Source organism: Hemitrygon akajei, unplaced genomic scaffold, assembly GCF_048418815.1.
Source record: "Hemitrygon akajei unplaced genomic scaffold, sHemAka1.3 Scf000111, whole genome shotgun sequence".
Lineage (NCBI taxonomy): Eukaryota > Metazoa > Chordata > Chondrichthyes > Myliobatiformes > Dasyatidae > Hemitrygon > Hemitrygon akajei.
In genome coordinates this window covers 1,310,071-1,334,679 of record NW_027331997.1, presented here as the reverse complement: position 1 = coordinate 1,334,679, position 24,609 = coordinate 1,310,071, and the positions used below count along the sequence as shown (strand labels likewise).

At 41.8% G+C, this 24,609-nt stretch overlaps 1 protein-coding gene and 1 pseudogene across 1 annotated transcript in view; one reads left to right on the top strand and one right to left on the bottom strand.

Annotated features, from left to right (window-relative positions):
* LOC140723378 (uncharacterized) overlaps positions 1 to 24,609 on the top strand; it is a 425,409-nt pseudogene that overhangs the window by 67,853 nt on the left and 332,947 nt on the right.
* The window catches only part of LOC140723394 (uncharacterized), a 175,092-nt gene that overhangs the window by 89,532 nt on the left and 60,951 nt on the right, over positions 1 to 24,609 (bottom strand). The window lies entirely within an intron of this gene.

Below are 24,609 nucleotides of genomic sequence, written 5' to 3'. Positions count from 1 at the left end.
CGGCCGCTCCCCAGTGTGAGCTCGCTGATGAGCCATTAGGAGAGATGACTGAGTGAATCCCTTCCCACAGTCTGAGCAGGTGAACGGCCGCTCCCCAGTGTGAACTGACTGGTGTCTCAGTAGCTGCGATGACAAAGTGAATCCCTCCCCACAGTATGAGCAGGTGAAAGGCCACTCCCCAGTGTGAACTGACCTGTGTGCTTGTAGCTGGGCTGACTGAGTGAATCCTTTCCCACAGTCCAAGCAGGTAAATGGTCTCTCCCCAGTGTGAACTCTCTGATGTAGCTTCAGTTTAGATGACTTAGTGAATCCCTTCCCACAGTCTGAGCAGGTGAACGGCCACTCCTCAGTGTGGACTTGCTGGTGAACCATTTGGTCAGATGACCGAGTAAAACCTTCCACACAAATTCAGTAAATGACCAGCCTTTGCCCCAGTGTGAACTAACTGGTGTGTCCACAGGTGGGAAGACCAACTGAATCCTTTCTCACACACAGAACGGGTGGATGGCCTTGTCCCAGTGTGAACTTATTGATGTCCCTTCAGTTGAAATGTCCATCTGAATCCATTCCCACTGTCTGAGCAGATGAATGGGCACCCCCTACCCGTTCAAAATGACAGGTTTGCCAGTCGATTAGATGATAGAGTGAATCCCTCTCCACAGTCTGAGCAGGAATGATGATCGAGTGAATCGCTTGCTCCACTTCTTAAATATCTGGACAGAGACAGCAAAACTGGTGTGTTGTGTTTTAGATTCCCGTAGAGAAATTCCTTGTGATTTGTAACCTGTAAAAAGATATACAAAATCCATTAGAGGGTGTAGGACAACATTTCAGATGAGATCACTGAGTTGTCAAGGTGTGATCTGACATCACACTGTTACAGTGAGGTTCAACACAAGTTGGAGAGAGAGATCATCTTCTAACTGGGCACAATGCAGGTATCTGGAATGACCCTCAAACTCTCTGATGCTCTTCCTGTCTCTATAAGAATGGAGCATTTCTGCCATCTCCAATCTGTGACCTGGCTCAGTTTGACTCTCTCCATTGGTATTATTCCCTGTTCCCACTGAGCTGCATGGGTCCCTGGCCCCACAGTAACTGAAACACGCTCACCAAAAAAGCCAGCAGTGCATTCCACACATTTCAGCCCTGGGAAAACAAACCTCTGGCTATGCACACGATCAATGCCCCTCATCATCTTATACACCTAAAAAAGGCTCTAAACATAAACAAGGAAATTATACATTGCTTTGAGAATTTGTCAGAAGTCTACAAAATCATGAGGGAGAAGATTGGGTAAATAAATGCAAGCAGCTTTTTCCACTGAGTTTGGGTGACAACTAGACGGCATGGGTAAGTGGGTTGGTGAAAATTTAACGGGAACATTTGGAAAAGCTCTTTACTGAAATGGTTGTGAGAGTGTGGAATGAGATGCCGGCACAAGTGGTGAATATGAGCTCGGTTTCACCATTTAAAAGCAGTTTGGATGGGAGCCTGGATGGTAGGGGTATGGATTTGTGTAAAAATGGCCCAATGGATATTGGGGACTCAGTTCACCACAACCACAAACTGTTCCTGCTGCTACCATCCAGGAAACGGTACCACAGCAAAAGGAGCAACAGGCTCCGGGACATCATCTTCCACCAGGCCATCAGACTGAATAATTGATTTCTGTTTTCCTGACTGTCCTATGTACAAACTAATTATTATAAGTTAATTTAAATTACACATTGCACATTTAGACAGTAATGTAAATATTTCTACTCCTCATCCATATGAAGGATATTTGTAATAAAGTCAATTCAATTCAATTCACCCTCTCCACTATCTGTTCTGTCAATCTAGCTCCCATTCCCCCTACAACTTATTTAAACCACATCACCCCCCCCCCCCCCCCCACACACTACCTCTAGCAAGCCTTATCACTGGGATATTAGTTGCCTGTTGGTCTGTTCCCCTAACTAACAAATCTCCTATCACCCCTTTGACTTTCCTCTGTCAGGTAATTGCCCCCAACAGTGTCTAAAGTGGTCCACCTGCTGTTGTGCGGGATAGCAACAAAGTACTCTGCGATGGCTATTTAACCTCATTCCCCTTCCTGACTCTCACACAGTTTCCTGTGTCCTGCACCTTGGGTGTAACTCACCTCTCTTCATGTCATATCTATCACCCCCCTCCAAATGCTGGATGATCCAAAATTCATCCATTTCAAGTTCCAACTCGTTAAAGTGCCGGGTTACAAGCTGCAGCTGGATGCACATCTTGTAGGTGAGGGCATCAGGGACACTGGAGGTCTCACCTCCTTCCCTCCAATATCCCCTCTAATTTGTAATATCCAGTGTGCAGATAAATCTTGTACTGTGCATTTTTTACCCAGTGACAAGATGTGCACAATGAATTTTATATAGAGAGGTATTCATTTTCACAGCTAGCAAATCACTGTCAATAGGAACTTTGATCTCCTCTGGGTTCATAACGGGTAATGAAGGATTTTCTCACCAAACCTTTTGCACATTGTCCATATGTGATTTGCTTGCTAAACTATGCTTTAAAAAGTCAGATTTCCAAATGTCACTTCACTTCTTCCCACTTGCAAATTCTCCAGCAACTTTTGCATCACCACAATACACACAGGTAACACCAGTTTCTATATTGGACATAAATATTCCCCCTGAACCCTCCCCCAATGACTGACGGTGGTGAACTCAGTGAATGCAATGCCAATGAATATGAAGGGAAGGGCAGTAGTCTGTCTCATTGGAGTCTGGCACATTTGTGATCTGAAAGCTACTTGTTGCCCAGGGCAAAAGTGTTTGATATCACTAGGTACCTAGACAGAATTGGACAAAACATGTTCTCACCGCTAGAAAAGTCCATTACAAGAACACACACAAAATGCTGGAGGAACTCAGCAGGCCAGGCATCAGCTATGGAAAAGAGTACTAATGCTAAGTTCCGCCGGCATTTTGTGTATGTTGCTTGGATTTCCAGCATCTGCAGATTTTCTCTTGTTTGTGATTGGAGGTAGAACAAAGCTGATTTTCTCAACTGGTGATATAAACGATTTTGTTCCCTTTCTCCGAGTTCCTAATACTTGCATTTAGATAGCTGGAGCTCAGCTCTGTCTGAGAGATCCATCGGTTCCCATTCCCTCATCAGCCGGAAGCTCCCCGGGGCTCGTGTACGGATCGCGGGGCTGAGAGAGAGGGGAGAGAGCAGGACGGTCCCGGGATTGCAGACTACGGTGCCCGCAGTTCACAGGAATCGTCCCTGAGTCGGTGTTTAAGATAAAAACACAGAGAATCGATTTTACCTGCAGACGCTATTACAAAGGCCTTCTGTGTACTGTGCGCATGCGTGATACCTGGTGACGTCATCAGCCCTGACGCCTGCGCATCTGTTCGGTGCTTCAGCGCCAGCGAAATTTTAAACGCACGGCCTTATGGGTAATCACGTTGCCATTAAATATTTCTTCAGGCTCTGTTTCAATATTCATACCTCATTCTTTTCGTGTGTATAGAAAAATCTGCAGCTGTTTTAACGCTGAAAGCTCCCATAAACAATATACTCGATATCAACGTGAATCCAATGCCAAAGTAAAATGCAGATATAAAACACAGGAGATTCCGCAGTTGCTGGAAATACAGAGACACACACACTCAAAATGCTACATTTTCCAGTGGATTTACAAATTTCTCCTCTCACTCACTTATTCCGTGGATTACTGAACTTTTCCACTTTACCATCTTACGACTTTAAGCATTGTTTCCCAAGCTTGATAACAACACTGTAAACTTCTGTTTATTTCGTTTAATCTTTTATATTTGGAGTAGATACAGATAAAGCTAGTGGTTTTCTCATCGAAACCAGACTCCATTAGTGATCTATTGCTGCTGGTACGTAACAATTCTGCTGTCTGAGGCACAGTCCTTTAAAATTGGTGAAAATGACCCAAAACGTTGAAAAGAGCGGGGAAGAAGGAGTTTAACCAACTTCATCCGGAGCCCTGAAGAACGTCACAACCACAGTGAGCTCATCGTCTTATTCAGCCCGGAGAAAATCATGCAGGAAATTCATGCGGGTGTATAAGATGATGAGAGGCATTGGTCGTGTGGATAGCCAGAGGCTTTTTCCCAGGGCTGAAATGGCTAACACGAGGGGGAATAGGTTTAAGCTGCTTGGAAGTAGGTACAGAGGAGATGTCAGAGCTAAGGTTTTTAGGCAAAGAGTGGTGTGTGTGTGGAACGCACTGCCAGTGACGGTGGTAGAGCCGGATACAATAGGGTCTTTTAAGAGATAGGTACATGGAGCTTAGTAAAATAGAGGGCGATGCGGTAGGGTAATTCTAAGCAGTTTCTAGAGAAGGTTACATGGTCGGCACAACATTGTGGGCCAAAGCATCAGTAATGTGTTGTGCATTTATATGTTTCCATGAAATTCAAGGGAAATCTCCTATCCCACGGAGTGGTGACTAGTTGGAAACTGTCATCTCAGGGAGAGTGAGAGGGGAACGGCAGGGGTAGATTTTGATATACTGATATGGAACAGAAACATGGGCAGGGACCAGATGGGCCGAGTGGCCTCTCTAGTTTGCATCGTGAGTGTGGTAGAGACAGTAAGTACCTGAGACACGGGATTTGATACAGAACTGATTTATCTTTCATAGATCCACAATATTAAACACCAGTCTAGTTTAAGGCTAACATCAGCATATCAGACTCCTCCAATGCTCAGTGACCAGGGTTCAGTCCTGGGTGCGATGAGCAGCCGCAAGAACTGCAGAATCTGACTGTAACAGTCCCTCATGAACCTGCAGCTGCCTTCAGTCACCGTGATGGTTAAACATTTAACACGGAGCTGATTTGAACTTCCTCCCTGATGTGAAGTTGCTGGTGTTGCAGCATCTGGGATGATTGAGTAAAACTCTTTGCTCACTCCGGACAGAAATGTGGCCTCTATTTATTGTGAACTCACCGGAGCATCACAAGGTGGGTTAACTGAATGAGTCTCTTCACACACACGGAGCAGGTGAACAGCTGCTTCCCAGAGCGAAGCTGTCCGTGTATCTGCGATGGCCGGATGAACCCGTTCCGAAATGAGAGTCGCTGAATGACGTCACGGTGCTCTGAACGTCATGGCAATGTATCCAATCAGATCACGGACATGGACACGTGTTCGAGCTCTCCTTGCAGCGAGTGGGGCGCTGTCTTCTCCAGCATCTCCGCCTCCACATTCAAGGATCGGCGGCATTCAAGCGCTGGTGAACTGACAGATACAGCGGAACTAACGAGCTGTTGTGTTTGTGATTCCCAAACACAGATCCTTTGACTTTTCTACACTGTTAAAAGTTTACAAAGCTTGTCAGTGAATGAAGGACAACATTTCATTTTTCAAAATGTTCTTGAGACGAGCGGGGTAATTTAGTGAAGGTTTATAACCTTTGTTATATAACTCAGCCATGACTTTTTTTTTAATACTTAAAACGTTCATTTAATACCCCGGGCAAATAATCAACGACCAGCCTTATCTTATCAGCTACAAAGTTAATCATACCTAACCGACGAGATGGCGAATTAGAGTAACCTTTCTTTTCAAGAAACGCAATGATCACAGGTCGAGGTTTCTGCTGAGAAGAGGATTTAAACACTGGGGCTCGGTGTGCCCGGTCTATTCTAGGCGGAGTCTCCAAAACGTCAGAAAACATACGAGCCAAGAGCTTTGCAAAAAATTCTGAAGGTCGATTGCCTTCGACCAACTCAGGAAGACCCAAAATTCGTATATTGTTCCTTCTTGATCTATTCTCAAGGCGACAATCTTTTGTCTTAGAGATTCAACGATTTTCGATTGTTTATCTCCGAACTTCCCCAACTCATCCGTCTTAGTATCGAGTCTCGTTAAAGCATCTTCATGTTCCTGAATCTGAGTAGTCTGTTCCTGCAAAGTGTTTTGAATAGTCTGCAGCAGAATCTCAATTCGTTTAAGCTCTGTAGTAACCTTTAAACACACATCCGAATGTGGTTCAGACGTTTCGCTCTGAGCTTTCCGAATTAGCTCCGCAATAGCTTCCACAGTCACAGAAGGATCCTCTTCTTTTTTTCCAGAAGTTTTAGCACGAGACATCAACGCAGATTGGATTCAGTAACTTAAAAAGAACGAAGCTGTTCGATAAACACGTCTACTCCATGCAATGCCATGAGGGGAAGGACAACATTTCAACTCAGATAATTTTAGTTTCCATGGTGCCTTCTGATAAAAACCCTGTCACAGCTCCAAACAATTTGGAGGAATAATACTTCATCTTCAAACTGACCGCAGTTTCGGCACCAGGCACAATATCAAACTCTCTGCTTCCCTCTGTGTATCAAAATGGATCATTCCTCCCCTTCATCAGTCTGTGACTTGGCTCAGTTTGTCTGTCTCCTTCGCGTTCTGAGCATGCGCCACACACCCACAGAGATCACATTTTATTTACATGGCTGTGACTGGAGACTTTCTGAATATTATGTCCCTCCTGGCATTTGACGGTGGTAAACTCAGAGTCAGCAATGGTATTGACCCTCAGGAGTAGGTGATTAGGCTTTTTCGTTGGAGATCGATAAACTGCCGGTGGTGTGTGTCCGGATGAGTGGGTCGTTTTCAGACTGGAAGGAGGTAGCGTTTGGAGTACCACAGAGATCAGTCCCTGACCACAGTTGTTCACAGTTTAATGTCCTGGCGGAGGCAGCGAGATGTGAGATGTCCCAGTCTGCTGCTGACGCAGAAAGAGTGGAGTTGGCGGAGGGGAGGCTATTCACATGCAATTTCGTAGCTTTGCAATCGGTACATAGTGCACTGTGGGGCTGCAGTGACGGGTTCCAATCTGCTAATTAAATTTGCTGAACAGTGTCGATGATCAGAGGGATCGCAGACTCCAAGGAGGCGGGGCTATGACGTCAGTCACAGGCTGACAGCGCTGACTGTGGACTGAACCATAAGAGAGAGAGAGAGCGATCTGCAGACAGGCAGTCGGCCAGTCTAAAGAGAGAGAGAGAGACTGGAAAAGCTGATCGCTTCAGTTAGTCGCAGCTGAGGCTTGGAACTCTCCTCTGCCCACAAGAGTGGGTTGATAATCGGTACACGGAACCACAACGAATGTGTGTGGCTGTCACTTCGTATAATCCATAGGAATGGATTGTGCAGTATTTTGTGTTAACCCTTGCCTGGGTATGTTGTGTGGTAACCCCTGGAAGACGGTATTCATGTGACAGGTCAGTTTCGCTGATAACTCGTATGTGGACGGATTCAACGGATAAGAACTTCGACGACGGTATTTTCAAGTAACGGCCGTTTCTCTACGTTTCACCCTGGATACAAATATCTCTCTCCCGTCATTTATTCCGTGGATTACTGAACTTTCCTACTTTACCACCTCAAGACTCTGAGATTTATTTCCTCAGGGTGGATAGTCTGGTAGTTATATTTACACATATAGGCACTTAACAGTGTAAACTTTCCTTTACTTCGTTAAGTTACTATATGACAAGTAGATACTCATAAAGAAAGTGGTTTTAACATCAAAACCAGACTCCAGTTTGAATTCTATTGTTGTTGGTTCGTTTCTAAAACGTCACAGTTCGTAACAACAGTTTTATTAAACTAGTTAGACCACATCTGGAGTGTTTCATGCAGTTCTGGTCGCCCCCATTCACAGAAGGCTGTCGGGGCTTTGGAGAGGGCGCAGAAGAGGTTTCCCAGGATACTGCCTGGATTAGAGAGCATGAGCTATAACGAAAGGCTTGTCAACAGTTCAGTTCAGAAATGAAAACAGTTCAGTTTCCTTCTGTGGTTCCAGAGCAGAAAATCAGTCTGTCTAAAATTTCCACACAATCAAAATGGGAAATTTGTTTATTCTCATAACGTACTGAGCTACAGTGATAACTTTGCCTGACGTACCATCCACACAGATCGATACATTACAACAGTCCATGAAGCCCTTTATTATTTAATTCTGTATTGGAGCATTTAGCTATAACACTACGTGAAGCTGAAAATATTCTTGGTATCTCTATGAATGGAACCATACATAAGATTTCTCTTTATGCAGATGATCTTTTGGTTTTTATTTCAGATCTTGAGGAATCAATTCCTAATCTTTTGGAAACACTTAAAGATTTTGGTAGATTTTCAGGATATAATATTAACTTGAATAAAAGCGAATTGTTTCCATTAAATGTCCATGTTAGTATTTATGATGATATTCCTTTTAGAATTGTTAATACATTTAGATATTTAGGTATTATAATTACTAAAAAATATAAAGATCTCTATAAAGCCATATATAGTTCCTTTAATGGACTCCATGAAGCAGCCATTTTCTAGATGGAATCCACTTACTTTTTCTTTAATAGGTCGTATTCGTGCTGTGAAAATGATGATTTTACCTAGATTTTTATATATTTTCGAAAATATACACATCTTTTTAACAAAAAAAAATCGATCAAATTGACTCTCTTATTTCTTCCTTTATTTGGACCAATAAGAGACCAAGAATTAATAAGTATCATTTATACAAATCTAAAAAAGATGGTGGACTTGCACTTCCTAATTTAAGACTGTATTATTGGGCTGTGAATATTAGACAATCAGGTTTTTGGTTACATTGGCTTGATAAAACCAAAAATCATTATGAGTTGATTTGGAATTAAAAGCTGTTAAACAACTTTATTTAACTTCAATTTTAGGAGCTCCATTACCTTTACAGCTCTCTAAAATTCCAAATTTAAATCTTTACCCGGTTATTAAACAATCCCTACGGATTTGGGTTCAGTTTAGTTTTTTAAAAAAAATTAAACGATTTAAGTTGTCTAGTTTTTTATATCGAAACTTTTCATTTAAACCTTCAACAACTGACCCAATTTTTCTCCTATGGAAAAATAAAGGGATCCATTCGTTTACAGATTTATTTTGTGATTGTCGATTGATGACCTTTGAAGAGTTATTTAACAAATTTTCTTTCGCTCATACACATTTTCAGCAATATGTTCAGATTGGACATTTTTAACAGCAATATCTACATAAGTTTCCATATTTACAAGAATCTGATTTGTTGGATAACATTTTGAAATCGAATCCCTTAGTGAAAGGTTCCATTAGCAGAATTTATAATTTATTTTTGTTACAAAAAGAGAACCTATCACTAAAGACTAAATAAGATTGGGAGAGAGAACTTCATATGGCCTTTGTTAATGAAGATTGGCTTCGAGTTCTGAAAAACTTAAATTCTTCTTCTGTATGTGCCCACCATCGTTTAATTCAATTTAAAATTGTTCACCGTTATTATTTAACAAAGGAGAGACTATCTAAAATATTTCCTTGTATAGACAAATGTTGTGATAGATGTAAAACTGAAGTAGCTACTTTGTCACATATGTTCTTGTCATGTACTTCATTAAAATCGTTTTGGAAATCTTTATTTTCTACAAGTTCTAAAGCTCTGAAAATTAATTTACAACCTAATAGATTGACTGTTCTATTTGGAATAGCTCCACATCATATTCAGGGTATTTCATCTTCAGATCAACATGTAATTGCATTTGTTACACTACTGACAAAGAAGGGCTATTTTATTAAAATACAAAGATATTTCTTCCCCCTACATTAATTGAATGATTTTCTCAAGGAATGTTATGTCTCAGTTTGGAAAAACATAGAAGTAGAACTTTTGATCCTCGATTCGAATTTGAGAGAAGATGGGGTTCATTTGCCAAATATTATCATTTAATTTGATTACTCTGTATGGTTTCCTTCCAATTTTTTTATATAAATACGAAATGGCGGTTGATGTTTCTTATTTTCATATTTAGATGATGGTCAAATGTGTGTAGTTAGTGTGTTTTTTCCCCTAGTTAGATGGGGTTCCTTTTTTTCCATATAATAATTTCCAATTTTATATTTTACGATCAGTTTTTATCAGCTTTATTAATTGCATACATATTAATCTATTGACGTTTTGTGTCAATTTTATAGCTGTACAAGATTCTGTACCAATAAAAAAGATTCTAAAAATTAAAAAAAATGAAAAGGACAAAACAGTAACTGTAACAAAGCATTATGGCTGCAGAGAAAGTGCAGTGCAGATAGACATATGGTGCAGGGTCACGTCGAGTTACATTGCGAGGCCGAGTCCATTTTATCATTCATTTGGATTATAACCACAGACATAAAGCCGCCTTGAGCCGGGTGGTTCGCGCTTTAAGGCTTTTGTATCTCTTCCCCGATGGGGGAGCGTGTTTGCAGCAAGAATGGTCCAGGTTGTGAGGATCTTTGAGTACATGGCCTGCTTTTCCGAGGGAGGGGAAGTGTAGGAAGAGTCCATGGAGGGGAGGCCTGTTTCTCTGATGTTCTCTGCAGTTCCTTGCAGTCATGGGCAGAGCAGTAGCCATACGAAGGCGTGAAGTATCGACAAGAAGCTCAGAGATCTCGGCCTTCACCCTGCCTTGTGTAGCTGGATCCTGGACTTCTTGTCAGATCGCCGGCAGGTGGTAAGAGTGGGCTCCGTCACCTCTGTCTCTCTGACCCTCAGCACATATACCCCACGGGGTGACTCCTTGCCCCCTCCTTTACTCTCTGTGCACCCATGACTTGTGTCGCCACCCACAGCTCCAATCTGCTAATTAAATTTGCTGACTACACTACACTGACTGGCCTGATCTCAAATAATAACGAGGCAGCCTACAGAGAAGAAGTCATCACCCCGACAAGACAACAACCTCTCCCTCATTGTGACAAAAAACAAAGGAGCTGGTTGTGGATTACAGGAGGAATGGAGACAGGGACCAAATTCAACATTTCCAAGTCTGTTATTGACACAAAAAGCACATTTTAATATTGATCATGACACAATGTATTTTACATATTGTTAATGACATAAAACATATTTATAGATTGTTACTGACAGAGAATCGTATAATTTCTGTTCCGTGTGTTATGTGAAAGTACTTGCCTGCGATGCTGCCACAAGTCAGTGTTTCTCTGTTCCTGTACCTTCCCGTACTTGTACACTTGGCAATAAATTCAACAAGACCTGAGAAATCTCAGTGAGATTTGATTAGTGATGATCATCTTGGCAGCTCGGTAGGTCGAATGTATGCGACAGTACGCTGTTAAATGCAAAACCCTGAACAGTGTCGATGATCAGAGGGATCTTAGACTCCAAGTTCATCGCTCCCTGAAAGAGACTGCACAGATTGATCGGGTGGTTCAGAAGGCAAATGGAGTCGTTGTCTTTATTAGTTGAAGCATTGAGTTCAAAAGTCGGGAAGTTGTGCTGCGGCCGTTACGAGCCTGCGGTCGTACTGTGACTGTTTCTTTAAGAGCGCCGGCGTGAGGAGGCGGGACTATGACGTCAGTCACAGGCTGACAGCGCTCGACTGTGGACTGAACCATAAGAGAGAGAGAGAGAGCGATCTGCAGACAGGCAGTCGGCCGGGGGTGGGGGGGGGGGGGGAAGAGAGAGGGAGGGAGGGAGGGGAGAGGGAGAGAGAGAGAGAGAGAGAGAGAGAGGAGAGAGAGAGAGAGAGAGAGAGAGAGAGAGAGAGATGAGAGAGAGAGAGAGAGGAGAGAGAAGAGAGAGAAGAGAGAGGAGAGAGGGAGAGAGGGAGAGAGGAGAGAGAGGCGAGGAGAGAGAGAGAGAGAGAGTGAGTGAGAGGTGAGTGAGTGAGTGGAAACGCTGATCGCTTCAGTTAGTCGCAGCTGAGGCTTGGAACTCTCCTATGCCCACAAGAGTGGGTTGTCATCGGTACAACGGAACCACAACGAATGTGTGTGGCTGTCACTTCGTATAATCCATAGGATAGATAGATAGATAGATAGATACTTTATTCATCCCCATGGGGACATTCAAGTTTTTTCCAATGTCCCATACACTTGTTGTAGCAAAACTAATTACATACAATACTTAACTCAGTAAAGAATATGATATGCATCTAAATCACTATCTCAAAAAGCATTAATAATAGCTTTTAAAAAGTTCTTAAGTCCTGGCGGTAGAATTGTAAAGCCTAATGGCATTGGGGAGTATTGACCTCTTCATCCTGTCTGAGGAGCATTGCATCGATAGTAACCTGTCGCTGAAACTGCTTCTCTGTCTCTGGATGGTGCTATGTAGAGGATGTTCAGAGTTATCCATAATTGACCGTAGCCTACTCAGCGCCCTTCGCTCAGCTACCGATGTTAAACTCTCCAGTACTTTGCCCACGACAGAGCCCGCCTTCCTTACCAGCTTATTAAGACGGGAGGCGTCCCTCTTCTTAATGCTGCCTCCCCAACACGCCACCACAAAGAAGAGGGCGCTCTCCACAACTGACCTATAGAACATCTTCAGCATCTCACTACAGACATTGAATGACGCCAACCTTCTTAGGAAGTACAGTCGACTCTGTGCCTTCCTGCACAAGGCATCTGTGTTGGCAGTCCAGTCTAGCTTCTCGTCTAACTGTACTCCCAGATACTTGTAGGTCTTAACCTGCTCCACACATTCTCCATTAATGATCACTGGCTCCATATGAGGCCTAGATCTCCTAAAGTCCACCACCATCTCCTTGGTCTTGGTGATATTGAGACGCAGGTTGTTTGAGTTGCACCATATCACAAAGTCCTGTATCAGTTTCCTATACTCCTCCTCCTGTCCATTCCTGACACACCCCACTATGGCCGTGTCATCAGCGAACTTCTGCACATGGCAGGACTCCGAGTTATATTGGAAGTCTGATGTGTACAGGGTGAACAGGACCGGAGAGAGTACGGTTCCCTGCGGCGCCCCTGTGCTGCTGACCACCGTGTCAGACCTACAGTCTCCCAACCGCACATACTGAGGTTATCTGTCAAGTAGTCCACTATCCAATCCACCATGTGAGAGTCTACTCCCATCTCCGTTAGTTTGTGCCTTAAGATCTTGGGCTGGATGGTGTTAAAGGCACTAGAGAAGTCAAGGAATGTAATCCTCACAGCACAACTGACCCCCTCTAGGTGAGAGAGTGAATGGTGCAGCAAATACGTGATAGCATCCTCCACTCCCACCTTCTCCTTATACGCAAACTGAAGAGGATCCCGGGCGTGCCTGGTTTGTGGCCTCAGATTCTGTATTATCAGCCGCTCCATGGTCTTCATCACGTGCGACGTCAAGGCAACAGGTCTGAAGTCATTCAACTCCTTTGGTTGTGGTTTCTTCGGTACCGGGACAATACAGGATGTTTTCCACTGTCTGGGTACTCTTCTCTGCTCCAGGCTCATGTTGAAGATGCGCTATAGTGGTTCTCCCAGCTCAGTCGTACATGCCCTCAGTAATCGTGGGGAAACTCCATCCGGTCCAGCCGCCTTGCTGGTACAGATCTTCCTCAGTTGACCTTCCACCTGTGCAGCCGTAATCCTGGGCGTGGGCAAGGTCTCCTGTGAGTGGCTATTTTCCTGTGAGGGAAGTAAGCCTGGTGTGGATTTCTGCGGTGAGGATGAGATTGAGCTGTCGAACCTGTTGAAGAAGTTGTTCAGCTGGTTCGCTTTCTCCACATCTCCACTTATGTTCGCCCCCCGCTTTGCACCGCATCCGGTGATGATCTTCATCCCATCCCACACCTCCTTCATGCTTTTTTTCTGCAGTTGGAATATTTTGTGTTAACCCACCCTGGATTACAAATATCTCTCTCCCGTCATTTATTCCGTGGATTACTGAACTTTCCTACTTTACCATCTCAAGGCTCTGAGCTTTGTTCCCTCAGGGTCGTTATCCTGGGAATTATATTTACACATATATACACTTAACGCTGTAAACTTTCCTTTACTTCGTGAATTTACTACGTTATAAGTAGATGCTAATAAACAGAGTGGTTTTAACATCAAAACCAGACTCCAGTGTGAACTCTATTGTTGTTGGTTCGTTTCTAAAACGTCACAGTTCGTAACAACAGTTTTATAAAACTAGTTAGACCAAATCTGGAGTGTTTCATACAGTTCTGGTCGCCCCCATTCTCGGAAGGATGTCGGGGCTTTGGAGAGGGCGGGGAAGAGGTTTACCAGGACACTGCCTGGATTAGAGAGCACGAGCTATAACGAAAGGCTGGACAACAGTTCAGTTCAGTTCAGAAATGAAAACAGTTCAGTTTCCTTCTGTGGTTCCAGAGCAGAAGCTCAGTCTGTCTAATATTTCCACACAATTTAAATGGGGAATTTGTTTATTATCATCACGTACTGAGCTACAGTGATAACTTTGCCTGACGTACCATCCACACAGATCGATACATTACAACAGTACATTGAGCTGATATACGACAGAACAATAACTGTAACAAAGCATTATGGCTGCAGAGAAAGTGCAGTGCAGATAGACGTATGGTGCAGGGTCACGTCGAGTTACATTGTGAGGCCGAGTCCATTTTATCATTCATTTGGCTTCTAACCACAGACAGGAAGCTGCCTTTGAGCTTGTCATTACTAATAACTGCAGGTCTTCTTTTTTCTCACTTTCTCGTGGCACTAGACAGGGATGTCCTTTAACCCCTTTATTGTTTAATCTTGTATTGGAGCATTTAGCTATAACACTACGTGAAGCTAAAAGTATTCATGGTATCTCTATGAATGGAACCATACATAAGATCTCTCTTTATGCAGATGATCTTTTGGTTTTTATTTCAAGTCTTGAGGAATCAATTCCTAATGTTTTGGAAGCACTTAAATATTTTGGTACATTTTCAGGATATAAAGTTAACTTAAATAAAAGCGAATTGTTTCCATTAAATGTCCATGTTAGTATATATGATGGTATTCCTTTTAGAATTGTTAATACATTTAGATATCTAGCTATTATAATTACTAAAAAAACATAAAGATCTCTATAAAGCGAACGTAGTTCCTTTAATGGACTCCATGAAGCAACTATTTTCTAGATGGAATCCACTTACTTTTTCTTTAATAGGTTGTATTCATGCTGTGAAAATGATGATTTTACCTAGATTTCTATATATCTGAAAATATACATATCTTTTTAACTAAAAAAAAATCAATCAAATTGACTCTCTTATTTCTTCCTTTATTTGGAACAATAAAAGACCAAGAATTAATAAGTATCATTTACACAAATCTAAAAAATATGGTGGACTTGCACTTCCTAATTTAAGACTGTGAATTTAATTGGGCTGTGAGTATTAGACAATTATGTTTTTGGTTATATTGGCTTGGTAAGAACCAAAAATCATTATGGGTTGATTTGGAATTAAAAGCTGTTAAACAACTTTATTTAACTTCAATTTTAGGAGCTCCATTAGATAGATAGATAGATAGATAGATAGATAGATAGATAGATAGATAGATAGATAGATAGATAGATAGATAGATAGATAGATAGATAGATAGATAGATAGATAGATAGATACTTTATTCATCTCCATGGGGAAATTCAACATTTTTTCCAATGCCCCATACACTTGTTGTAGCAAAACTAATTACATACAATACTTAACTCAGTAAAAATATGATATGCATCTAAATCACTCTCTCAAAAAGCATTAATAATAGCTTTTAAAAAGTTCTTAAGTAGTTTACTTAAGTAGTTTTAAGTAGTTTACCTATACAGCTCTCTAAAATTCCAAATTTAACTCTTTACCCGGTTATTAAACAATCCCTACGGATTTGTGTTCAGTTTCGTTTTTTAAAAAAATTTAAACAATTTAAGTTGTCTAGTTTTTTATATCGAAACTTTTCTTTTAAACCTTCAACAACTGACCCTATTTTTCTCCTATGGAAAAATAAAGGGATCCAATCTTTTACAGATTTATTTTGTGATGGTCGACTGATGACCTTTGAAGAGTTATTTAACAAATTTTTTCTTGCTCATACACATTTTCAGCAATATGTTCAGTTTGGACATTTTTAACAGCAATATTTACCTAAGTTTCCATATTTCCATATTTTAAATTTAAAACCTTTTGTTAATGGTTCCTTTACCGGTATCTATAACTTGATGATTGATTCTAGACAAGACTGTTTAGATTAAATAAAAAAAGCTTGGGTGGATGACCTAAATTGTCAGATTTCTGATGATAGATGGAATAAAATTCTTAAACGGGTTAATAAATCATCTTTCTGTGCTCGTCATTCTCTTCTACAATTTAAAGTGGTTCATAGAGCTTACATTTCTAAACAGAAGCTGTCCAGTTTTTATCTGAATGTTTCTCCACTTTGTAATAAATGCAACTCTGCTGATGCCTCTTTAATTCATATGTTTTGGTTTTGCCCTACAATTGAAAAGTTTTGGCGGGAAGTATTCCATACCTTTTCACAACTTTTTAGGGTCCAATTTGACCCAAATCCCCTTACTGCCTTGTTTGGTATACATATCTTTTTAACTAAAAAAAAATTCAATCAAATTGACTCTCTTATTTCTTCCTTTATTTGGAACAATAAGAGACCAAGAATTAATAAGTATCATTTACAAAAATCTAAAAAAAGATGGTGGACTTGCACTTTCTCATTTAAGACTGTATTATTGGGCTGTGAATATTAGAAAATTATGTTTTTGGTTATATTGGCTTGATAAGAACCAAAAAACATTATGGGTTGATTTGTAATTAAAAGCTGTTAAACAATTTCACTTAACTTCAATATTAGGAGCTCCATTACCTTTACAGCTCTCTAAAATTCCAAATTTATATCTTTACCCGTTTATTAAACAATCCCGACCGATTTGGGTTCAGTTTCGTAATTTTTTTAAAATTTGAAACAAGTTAGGTGTCCAGTTTTTTGTATCGAAACATTTCATTTAAACCTTCAACAACTGTCCCCATTTTTCTCCTATGGAAAAATAAAGGGATCCATTCTTTTACAGATTTATTTTGTGATGGTCGATTGATGATCTTTGAAGAGTTAATTAACAAATTTCCTCTCGCTCATACACATTTTTTGCAATATGTTCAGTTTCGACATTTTTTACAACAATGTTTACCTAAGTTTCCATATTTACAAGAATCTGATTTGTTCGATAGCATTTTGAAATTGAATCCCTTCGAGAAAGTTTCCATTAGCAGAATGTATAACTTATTTTTGTTACAAAAAGCGAACCTATCACTAAAGATTAAACAAGATTGGGAGAGAGAACTTAATATGGCCTTTGTTAATGAAGATTGGCTTCGAGTTTTGAAAAACGGAAATTCTTCTTCTATATGTGCCAATTCAATTTAAAATTGTTCACCGTTATTATTTAACAAAGGAGAAACTATCTAAAATAGTTCTAGTAAAGACAAATGCTGTGATATATATAAAACTGAAGTAGCTACATTGTCACATATGTTCTGGTCATGTTCATCATTAAAATCGTTTTGGAAGTCTTTATTTTCAACAAGTTCTAAAGCTCTGAAAATTAATTTACTACCTAATAGGTTGATTGTTCTATTTGGAATAGCTCCACATCAGATTCAGGATATTTCATCTTCAGATCAACAAGTAATTGCATTTGTTACGCTACTGACAAGAAGGGCTATTTTATTAAAATGGAAAGATATTTCTTCCCCTACATTAATTGAATGGTTTTCTCAAGGAATGTTATGTCTTAGTTTGAAAAAATTGGAAGTAGAACTTTTGATCCTCGATTCGGTTTTGAGAGAAGATGGGGTTCTTTGCCAAATATTATCATTTAATTTGAATTATGCTATATGGTTTCCTTCCATTTTTTTTATAAATATGAAATGGTGGTTGATGATTCTATTTTTATATTTAGATGATGGTTAAACGTATTGCTCCGGGGGGTTGATTCTTAATGGGGTTTTCCCACTTTTTTGTAGTTAGCGGGTTTCCCCCCCTAGTTAGATGGGGTTCCTTTTTCCTTCTGTTTCCTATATATATTTTCCATATTCATATTTTACGATTAGTTTTTTTCTTCAGCTTTATTAATTTTATACATTTTAATCTATTGAAGTCTTGTTTCATTCTATAGCTGTAGAAGATTATGTACTAGTAAACAAGATTCTAAAAATAAAAATGACAAAGCAACAATGTAACAAAGCATTATAGCTGCAGAGAACGTGCAGTGCAGATAGACATATGGTGCAGGGTCACGTCGAATTACATTGTGAGGCCGAGTCCATTTTATCATTCATTTGGCTTATAACCACAGACAGGAAGCCGGCCTTGAGCCGGGTCAGGCTTTTGTATCTCTTCCCGGATGGGGGAACGGGTTTGCAGCAAGAATGTCCAGGCTGTGAGGATCTTTGAGTACATGGCCTGCTTTTCCGAGGGATGGGAAGTGTAGGAAGAGTCCATGGAGTGGAGGCTTGTTTCTCTGATGTTCTCTGCTCTCCAAAGTTCTCTGCAGTTCCTTGCAGTCATGGGCAGAGCAGCAGCCATACGAAGGCGTGAAGTATCGACAAGAAGCTCAGAGACCCCGGCCTTCACCCTGCCTTGTGTAGCTGGATCCTGGACTTCCTGTCAGATAGCCGGCAAGTGGTAAGTATGGGCTCGCGCACCTCTCTCTCTCTCTCTGACCCTCAGCACACATACCCCACAGGGTTGGCTTCTTGCCCCTTACTTTACTCTGTACACTCATGACTTGTGTCGCCACCCACAGCTCCAATCTGCTAATTAAATTTCCTGACGACACTACACTGACTGGCTTAATCTCAAATAATAACGAGACAGCCGACAGAGAAGAAGTCATCACCCCGACACAGTGGTGTCAAGAAAACAACCTCTCCCTCATTGTGACAAAAACACAGGAGCTGGTTGTGGATTACAGAAGGAATGGAGACAGGGACCAAATTCAACATTTCCAAGTCTGTTGTTGACACAAAATGCACATTTTAATATTGATCATGACACAATATATTTTATATATTGTTAATGACATAAAACATATTTATAGATTGTTACTGACAGAGAATCGTACTTGTGCACTTGGCAATAAATTCAACAGGACCTGAGAAATCTCAGTGAGATTTGATTAGTGATGATCATCTTGGCAGCTCGGTAGGTCGAATGTATGAGACAGTACACTGTTAAATGCAAAACCCTGAACAGTGTCGATGATCAGAGGGATTTTAGAATCCAAGGAGGCAGGACTATGACGTCAGTCACAGGCTGACAGCGCTGACTGTGGACTGAACCATAAGAGAGAGAGAGCGATCTGCAGACAGGCAGTCGGCCAGTCTAAAGTGAGAAAGAGAGACTGGAAAAGCTGATCGCTTCAGTTAGTCGCAGCTGAGGCTTGGAACTCTCCTATGCCCACAAGAGTGGGTTGATCATCAGTACACAGAACCACAACGAACGTGTGTGGCTGTCACTTCGTATAATCCATAGGAGTGGATTGTGGAATATCTTGTGTTAACCCTTGCCTGGGTATGCTGTGTGGTAACCCCTGGAAGACGGTATTCCTGTGACAGGTCACTTTCGCTGATAACTCGTCTGTGACGGATTCAACGGATAAGAACGTCGTCGGCGGTTATTTTGAAGTAACGGCCTTTTCTCTACGTTTCACCCTGGATTACAAATATCTCTCTCCCATCATTTATTCCGTGGATTACTGAACTTTCCTACTTTACCATCTCAAGACTCTGAGCTTTGTTCCCTCAGGCTCGATAGTCTGGGAGTTATATTTACACATATATACACATAACACTGTTAACTTTCCTTTATTTCATTAAGTTACTATAACTAGATCCTAATAAAGAGAATGGTTTTAACCATCAAAACCAGACTCCAGTGTGAACTCTATTGCTGCTGGTTCGTTTTTAAAACGTTACATTTCGTAACACAGTTTTATAAAACTAGTTAGACCACATCTGGAGTGTTTCATACAGTTCTGGTCGCCCCCATTCTCGGAAGGATGTCGGGGCTTTGGACAGGGCGGGGAAGTGGTTTATCAGGACACTGCCTGGATTAGAGGGCATGAGCTATAACGAGAGGCTGGACAAACTTGTGTTGTTTTCTCCAGAGCGGCGCAGGCTGGGGTGAGACTGGATGGACGTTTATAAGATTACGAGAGGAATAGATAGAGTGGACAGACGATATATTTTTCCTGGGGGTTGAAATGTCTAATACATTTAAGGTGAGAGGAGATGTGAGCGGCAGGTTTGCTTCTATCCACAGACTAATGAGTAACTGGAGTCTCTGCCTGGGGGGGGGGGGGGGGGAAGGGGGCGGTGTCACCAATCCTGACACGTGATCCCGTTTGTCCCTCCCATTTAACCGCAGATGGGCAGCATCTGCGCGTCTGTTTCCGAGGCCCCGCCTCCCGATGATGTAACAATCTCTTCGCGCATGTTCACAGTCTCCGGGTGGACGGTGTAATCCTCTCCGCTCAGAGCTGAAGTGGGTCGGCTGTGTGTTCAGGAAAGACTTTCGTCTCTTCCGTCGGGATCACTGTCTGCGGGCCGAAGATATCACTTTCCCATCGGTGAGTATTGAGACCGATCCCGAGCGGGGAGATCCGATGTTGACCGTGAGCCCCGAACTGTGGGCCAGGAATTCATTTGTTTCCCAACTATCTGGGCTCGTCAGAAATGTGTAGACTTCACTTAATCTGCATTGAACGATCCAAACCAGGAGCCCAGTCTGTCTGTTTCCACAGAATTGAAATGGAAGTCCCGCCGTCAGGTCACGTGAGGCTGTGTGCCGCAGATTCGCCCCGCCCTCCGCTTTGTGACGCCAGATCACGTGGTGTGATTTTGCCCACTGAGTGCCATTAACTTCCCCGAACTCGCCTCGCTTCCTGAGGCTCCTCACATTTGTCCTGGAGCTTTATGGCTGTTGTGTCTTCTCCCGGAGTGGGGTGGGTGAGAAAGGAGAACGTCCCAGGTTGTGGAGATCTTTGATTTCACTGCCTGCTTTACCGAGGACTGGGATGTGCTGATCTGGATCCAAAGGTCTGTGCAGTTCCTTGCAGTCACGGGCCGAGCAGTTACCATGCAAAGCGTGAAGTGTCCGGAATATGGTGTGTTGATAAAAATTTGGTGAGGGTCAAAGTATATATGGCAAAGTTCTTGTTGTTTCTTCTAACTTTGTCATTTTTGAATCTTTTATACAGTAGTATGTATCATTAATTCAGTAGTTGTGGTGTGTTCTGACGTCTCCGGACCGGCTTTTCCGTGTTTACAACAGTAGGAATAGACCCGTGAGTCTGGTGTTCAAACTGTGTTTGGAAATTCCCCCACCCCTCACTGTCACCAGTCTGTCATTCGGTGGAAATAAGGCAGAATCTCAAGTTGCACTAACAACTAAATGTTTGAAGTCATTCTGACGAAACGTCATTAACCTAAATTGTAAAGTTTGTTCCCCTCCCAAAGCTGTTCCTTACCTGCTGAGTGTTTCTGGTAATTCCAGTTTCTTTTTATTACATTTAAGCTGGAAATGGAAATGACTCGATCTGTGATAGTACATCAGTAAAGGAAGCACAACTTTTCCCTGTCAATTATCCTGGTACCAGTTTGTCTGTTATTGCTGGAATTGTGTTCAGTACAGTTGTTGCTAACGAGGTTCACATGAATAATCTCATGATCAGCTTTATGTATGAGGAGCATTTGATGGTTCTGGACCTGTGCTGGATGGAGTTCAGAGGGACGGTGGGGGTGGTGGGAGATGTATGGTTCAGTAAACCTACCGAATAGTGAAAAGCCTGGATACAGTGGACATGGAGAGGATGTTTCCATTAGACAGAGAGTCTGTGATCTGACAGCACAATCTCAGAATGAAGATGCTTCCCGTTAAAATTCAGTTGAGAACTTTTTTTGCCAAAAGGTGTCCGAAGTGTGGAATTTGTTGCCACAGAGTGTGGTTGAGGCTGCTATTTGGGTATATTTATGACAGAGATTAATATATTCAAGATTGCTATGTAGCTTCAGGGTTACAAGAGGAAGGCAGGAATATGGTGTTGGAATAAAAATTAGCCATGTTTGAATGGTGGAGCAGATCAGATGGATCAAATCACCTAATTCTGTTCCTTATGTCTTACCATGACTGAATGATGGCTCCTTCTTATCCCATATTCTTTTGTGTCATGTGAGGGACAATAAAAGTTTGTTCACTGAGATCATTATATCTGCCTTCAACGTTTAAATTTCAGTGAGTTTTGTTCTTAGTGACATTAAGCAGAAATGTTTGGTTCTCCTTTTTATTGTTAATGTGCTTCATTATCTTTCATGTTAAAGTTAGACCTGTGGTGGGAGATTTATTGGAAGAAAAACCACAACTGGAAGCAGAGCGCGACTGAAGACGAGGGAACAGCAACAAGTGAACCAGCCCGAGGATTGAGAGCATCAACTGGAGCGAACCCTTCTGACTTGGAGATTCCAGTGATTCAGTCAGGAGAAAGTTTGGTGAGTCTCATTTACTCAAACTCTGGTCCTTTAGACATTCCATACCTGTACAAGGGAAGGTAGGAAACAGCTGGAGTGAGACTGAATGTGCCCTGCAGAACCAGTTATGCCTCTGTCAGACCCAGTTGCAATCAGTCCAGATCTGGTAATGTGCTTCCAGCAGCCCAGCCCTTTAAAACCACTCCCATTCTGTGGAAATCGAATCCGGAGAGAGTCACTCGGAGACCATATAGTACAAACTCTTTCCAAGTACCTGGGGCTTACTCAGTTAGTCACTCAAACAGGAACCGTCAATGACTGTTCCCGCCCAATCCACTAACTGACTAACAATTCGCCTTCACCACAGATATATCCGTCCAGATACTCCCCACACAAGACAGGCTGGAACCAAAGTTATTTACTACATGACAGGCTGGAGCCTCTAAAGACAAATTACAAAATAGTCATAATGGCGTACACACACAGAACAGACTGACGCTGTCCTATCTCTACACATGAGTGCACAAGGAGATAAGCATCCTGAAACCCTAGTTAGCTACACTTAAGAAGAAATATGGCTCAGCATGGCTTAGTACATCTGTTGATCATCAGTTTCTTTCAGAAAAAAAGGCTGCTATTTTTTAATGAAGTGTTAAACGATACTTCATCATTCCCTTCTTTTTGATCATTACATGAGCAACAAAACAGTAATTTTTTAAAGAGAAAGCAACCGAGTACAGCTTTGACTTCTCAGTGGGTAAAAATGGCATACAACAGTAACTATAACAAAGATATGTACAACTATTAGGACATAATGCAATATCATGCCCCACATATTACCAAACAGGCCTTCGAAGATCACCATTTCGACCCTTCCGTGAACCCGTGTAAATCCTGCCCTACTTTCTTGATGCTCTCAATCTCTTTTGCAGTGTGCTCGGAGAGGGGTGTAATGTTAGTAGATTCATCAGGGATATACGTGCAGCATTCTGTGTCAGTAACAGCACAGGTTCCCCCTTCTCAGCTGGGATAAAATCTAAAGCCGTAAGATTCTATACGAGTGTTTGCCAGATTGCAATCATTTCAGTGGATATTTCTGTTACTTGGGCCTGTGTTTCTGTCAGAGCCCCTGCAGTGTTGTGGCCAGCTCCTCAAGTGCTGTAGCCAAATTGATTATCTCTCGTGAATTCCCGGCTACTCCATAGGAGAGAAAAACTATCATCAAAGATCGCTCAGTCTCAGTTATTCCTCTCCGCTGCTGGGCACCTGCAAGTATGGCCAGGATCCATGTTTCCCAGTGTAGGAAGTTCCGTTTGGTGGGGGCCTGAGATACATCTGTCAAAACACTGTGTCTGTCAGGGCCCCTAGTTCTACCCGTTTGACATAAGTGTGACAGAGACAGAAAGATCGTAACTGGATGCTGGGGTGAGCCCTCTCAAAGACATAAACACAAACACCACTGTTACGCTCCCGTAATGGTTTAAATGAACCAGCAGCAATAGACCACACCTGGAGTCTGGTTTTGATGTTAAAAGCACTGTCTTTATTAGTATCTACTTGTATAACAACTTAAGCAAAATAATCTAAAGTTAAAGGTGTTATGAGTACACATATGTGTAAATATAACTCCCAAACCACTGAGCTCAGGGAATAACAAGCTCAAAGTCTTGAGATGGTGAAGCATGAAAGTTCAGTTCAGCCATGGAATAAATGACGAGAGAGAGATATTTGTAATCCAAGGTGAATGTCGAGAGAAGGCAATTATGTTGAATTCCACAAATTCCACAGTGGTAAAACAGGATAACAGTCGCCGTAGGTTTTATCCGTCGTTGTTCTAAATCCACATATAAATTATCACCAGAAGCAGCTTATCACAGGAGTACTGTCTTCAGAAGGATCTGCCACCCAAGCAAGGGTTAACACACAGGTAGATTCTGCAAGGTACTCCCAATCCAGATCCAACACAAAGTATTACCGACAGTGATTTCCACAGCATATCCCTTCTCACAAGTGGTTACCACATAACACACCCAAATCTGGCTAAGGGTTAACAAAAGTGGTAGCCATGAGATACTCCAACATATCCCCATATGGATTATACGAATTATCACCAACAGTGATTGGTCCCAGGGGTACCTCTTCAAGTGAATTACCACCCCCAGGCAAGGGTTAGCACAAGTGGTCCTCACAGGATACTCCCAAACTAAAAGATTCACTCCAGTGGACAAACAAAGTGACAATCACACATTCAGTATACAATGGATCAATAATCAACCCACCCTTGTGGGCATAGGAGAGTCCA